We start from the raw sequence: 5,000 nt of genomic DNA, 5'->3' as shown, positions 1-5,000 counted from the left end.
ACACACACTCACACACGCACTCACACATATACACACACACACACGCACACACATATACACACACACACACATGCACACACACACACACATTCACACAGCTGGTTTGCATTGCGCTGGAATGAGATGCAGCAGTACGGACTGAGAGCGGCTGTTTGTGAAGCTGTTTTTCAGTGAAAATGAAATGCAGTCGCACAAAAACACGACTTCTATAAACTTCTATACACTCCTCTAAACTTCTACACACTCCTCTAAACTTCTACACACTCCTCTAAACTTCTATACACTCCTCTAAACTTCTACACACTCCTCTAAACTTCTATACACTCCTCTAAACTTCTACACACTCCTCTAAACTTCTACACATTCCTCTAAACTTCTGTACACTCCTCTAAACTTCTATACACTCCTCTAAACTTCTACACACTCCTCTAAACTTCTACACACTCCTCTAAACTTCTGTACATTCCTCTAAACTTCTACACACTCCTCTAAACTTCTACACATTCCTCTAAACTTCTATACACTCCTCTAAACTTCTACACACTCCTCTAAACTTCTATACACTTCTCTAAACTTCTACACACTCCTCTAAACTTCTACACACTCCTCTAAACTTCTACACACTCCTCTAAATGTCTACACACTCCTCTAAACTTCTACACACTCCTCTAAACTTCTACACACTCCTCTAAAGTTCTACACACTCCTCTAAACTTCTATACACTCCTCTAAACTTCTACACACTCCTCTAAACTTCTACACACTCCTCTAAACTTCTGTACATTCCTCTAAACTTCTACACACTCCTCTAAACTTCTACACATTCCTCTAAACTTCTGTACACTCCTCTAAACTTCTATACACTCCTCTAAACTTCTACACACTCCTCTAAACTTCTATACACTTCTCTAAACTTCTACACACTCCTCTAAACTTCTACACATTCCTCTAAACTTCTGTACACTCCTCTAAACTTCTACACACTCCTCTAAACTTCTACACACTCCTCTAAACTTCTATACATTCCTCTAAACTTCTACACACTCCTCTAAACTTCTACACATTCCTCTAAACTTCTGTACACTCCTCTAAACTTCTATACACTCCTCTAAACTTCTACACACTCCTCTAAACTTCTATACACTTCTCTAAACTTCTACACACTCCTCTAAACTTCTACACATTCCTCTAAACTTCTGTACACTCCTCTAAACTTCTACACACTCCTCTAAACTTCTATACACTCCTCTAAACTTCTACACACTCCTCTAAACTTCTATACACTCCTCTAAACTTCTACACACTCCTCTAAACTTCTATACACTCCTCTAAACTTCTACACACTCCTCTAAACTTCTACACATTCCTCTAAACTTCTGTACACTCCTCTAAACTTCTACACACTCCTCTAAACTTCTATACACTCCTCTAAACTTCTATACACTCCTCTAAACTTCTACACACTCCTCTAAACTTCTATACACACCTCTAAACTTCTACACACTCCTCTAAACTTCTACACACTCCTCTAAACTTCTATACACTTCTCTAAACTTCTACACACTCCTCTAAACTTCTACACACTTCTCTAAACTTCTACACACTCCTCTAAACTTCTATACACTTCTCTAAACTTCTACACACTCCTCTAAACTTCTATACACTTCTCTAAACTTCTACACACTCCTCTAAACTTCTACACACTCCTCTAAACTTCTATACACTTCTCTAAACTTCTGTATACTCCTCTAAACTTCTACACACTCCTCTAAACTTCTACACATTCCTCTAAACTTCTATACACTTCTCTAAATTTCTACACACTCCTCTAAACTTCTATACATTCCTCTAAACTTCTACACACTCCTCTAAACTTCTACACACTCCTCTAAACTTCTATACACTCCTCTAAACTTCTATACACTTCTCTAAACTTCTACACACTCCTCTAAACTTCTATATACTCCTCTAAATGTCTACACACTCCTCTAAATTTCTACACACTCCTCTAAACTTCTATACATTCCTCTAAACTTCTACACACTCCTCTAAACTTCTACACACTCCTCTAAACTTCTATACACTCCTCTAAACTTCTATACACTTCTCTAAATTTCTACACACTCCTCTAAACTTCTATACATTCCTCTAAACTTCTACACACTCCTCTAAACTTCTACACACTCCTCTAAACTTCTATACACTCCTCTAAACTTCTATACACTTCTCTAAACTTCTACACACTCCTCTAAACTTCTGTATACTCCTCTAAATGTCTACACACTCCTCTAAATTTCTACACACTCCTCTAAACTTCTATACATTCCTCTAAACTTCTACACACTCCTCTAAACTTCTACACACTCCTCTAAACTTCTATACACTCCTCTAAACTTCTATACACTTCTCTAAACTTCTACACACTCCTCTAAACTTCTATATACTCCTCTAAATGTCTACACACTCCTCTAAACTTCTATACACTCCTCTAAACTTCTACACACTCCTCTAAACTTCTACACACTCCTCTAAATGTCTACACACTCCTCTAAACTTCTATACACTCCTCTAAACTTCTATACACTCCTCTAAACTTCTACACACTCCTCTAAATGTCTACACACTCCTCTAAACTTCTACACATTCCTCCAAACTTCTAAAAGTTCCAAAGTTCTACTCCTCTCTGTTCATCTCCTCTGTGTTCATCTCCTCTTTGTTCATCTCCGCTGTGTTCATCTCCACTGTGTTCATCTCCTCTGTGTGCTACTCCACTGTGTTCCTCTCCACTGTGTTCATCTTCACTGTGTTCCTCTCCTCTGTGTTCATCTTCACTGTGTTCCTGTCCTCTGTGTTCCTCTCCTCGGTGTTCATCTTCACTGTGTTCCTCTCCTCTGTGTTCATCTTCACTGTGTTCATCTCCTCTGTGTTCATCACCTCTGTGTTCATCTCCACTGTGTTCATCTCCTCTGTGTTCTACTCCACTGTGTTCATCTCCTCTGTGTTCATCTCCACTGTGTTCATCTCCTCTGTGTTCTACTCCACTGTGTTCATCTCCTCTGTGTTCATCTCCTCTGTGTTCATCTCCTCTGTGTTCAGCTCCACTGTGTTCATCTCCTCTGTGTTCTACTCCACTGTGTTCATCTCCTCTGTGTTCATCTCCTCTGTGTTCATCTCCACTGTGTTCATCTCCTCTGTGTTCTACTCCACTGTGTTCCTCTCCTCTGTGTTCATCTTCACTGTGTTCATATCCTCTGTAATCTCTTCCACTGTGTTCTACTCCACTGTGTTCATCTCCACTGTGTTCATCTCCTCTGTGTTCATCTCCTCTGTATTCATCTCCTCTGTGTTCATCTCCTCTGTGTTCAGCTCCACTGTGTTCATCTCCTCTGTGTTCTACTCCACTGTGTTCATCTCCTCTGTGTTCATCTCCACTGTGTTCATCTCTGTGTTCTACTCCACTGTGTTCCTCTCCTCTGTGTTCATCTTCACTGTGTTCATATCCTCTGTAATCTCTTCCACTGTGTTCTACTCCACTGTGTTCATCTCCACTGTGTTCATCTCCTCTGTGTTCATCTCCACTGTGTTCATCTCCTCTGTGTTCATCTCCTCTGTGTTCATCTCCACTGTGTTCTACTTCACTGTGTGCTACTCCACTGTGTTCCTCTCCTCTGTGTTCATCTCCACTGTGTTCATCTCCTCTGTGTGCTACTCCACTGTGTTCATCTCCACTGTGTTCATCTCCACTGTGTTCTACTCCACTCTGTTCATCTCCACTGTGTTCATCTCCTCTGTGTTCTACTCCACTGTGTTCTACTCCTCTGTATTCTACTCCACTGTGTTCTACTCCACTGTGTTCTACTCCACTGTGTTCATCTCCTCTGTGTTCCTCTCCTCTGTGTTCATCTACACTGTGTTCTTCTCCACTGTGTGCTACTCCACTGTGTTCCTCTCCTCTGTGTTCATCTCCTCTGTGTTCTACTCCACTGTGTTCATCTCCTCTGTGTTCTACTCCTCTGTGTTTTACTCCTCTGTGTTCTACTCCACTGTGTTCTACTCCTCTGTGTTCTACTCCTCTGTGTTCTATTCCACTGTGTTCTACTCCACTGTGTTCTACTCCACTGTGTTCACCTCCACTGTTATAATCTAAGCCCATGGTACTGCATCTGGATGTAATATGGGCCGTATATATTTGGGGCTATGCTGGTTACCGAGTCCTCGTATTTGGTCAACCTTGTGGAAGATAGCTGTGGGAAACGGTCAGACCAGGCTGGAGGGCTGTTCTATCTTTCCTTTGTGTCAGCGTCTGGTCATTTTGAGACGGTCCCAAACTCTGAGGGGAGTAACGCTGCTAGTTGTGCGGTGGTTTGCATTAAATCAGTCAATAAACGGACGATGAGTTTTTCACCAAGTACTGAATGAGTTTTACCGTCACAATGGGCTGTTACCACGGTAACCTGGTCATCCATCCCCGAGCCCAGGCCCACAGGCTGAGTAAAGTCAGGAGCGCAGTGTTGCTCTTCTGGGTTAATCCTGTTTCTCTGAGGGTTTAATATTGGGTCTGTGTCAGAGTCCTCCCCCACTCACACCCAGCCTCAGAGGGGCAGAAGTGAGTGACCGCCGTGAAAGGGCTCTGTCCGTAAGAGAGCAGTGACCGCCGTGAAAGGCCGCTGAGCCCAGCAGCTGCCGGTGGCGGCGTGTGTTGTTCTAATTGCTGATGTCTTTGTGTCGGTGCTCTCATTGTCCTCACTGTGAGAGAGAGGCTCCTATAGAGCAGCACAATGGGCAGCAGGTCATTCAGGGGCTCCACAGCAGATTGTGTGTGCTTAAACCAGCGGCTGCCCCTCTCCCACACACACACACACACACGCGCACACACACACACACACTCTCAAACTGGTCTTTACTCAGTCAGTTAACACATGAAGTTAATTTATCTGCACTTTCACAGAGACACCAACTCAGCACAGCTGATTTATTACACTTCACAATATTTACAGCTC

At 42.5% G+C, this 5,000-nt stretch overlaps 1 protein-coding gene across 1 annotated transcript in view; it reads left to right on the top strand.

The window, feature by feature from the left end:
- ephb4b (eph receptor B4b) overlaps window positions 1-5,000 on the top strand; it is a 52,978-nt gene that overhangs the window by 26,563 nt on the left and 21,415 nt on the right. The window lies entirely within an intron of this gene.

This window comes from Pygocentrus nattereri, chromosome 9, assembly GCF_015220715.1.
Source record: "Pygocentrus nattereri isolate fPygNat1 chromosome 9, fPygNat1.pri, whole genome shotgun sequence".
Classification (NCBI taxonomy): domain Eukaryota; kingdom Metazoa; phylum Chordata; class Actinopteri; order Characiformes; family Serrasalmidae; genus Pygocentrus; species Pygocentrus nattereri.
Note: the sequence above shows the minus strand (reverse complement) of the source record. Positions and strands in the feature narration are given on the sequence as shown.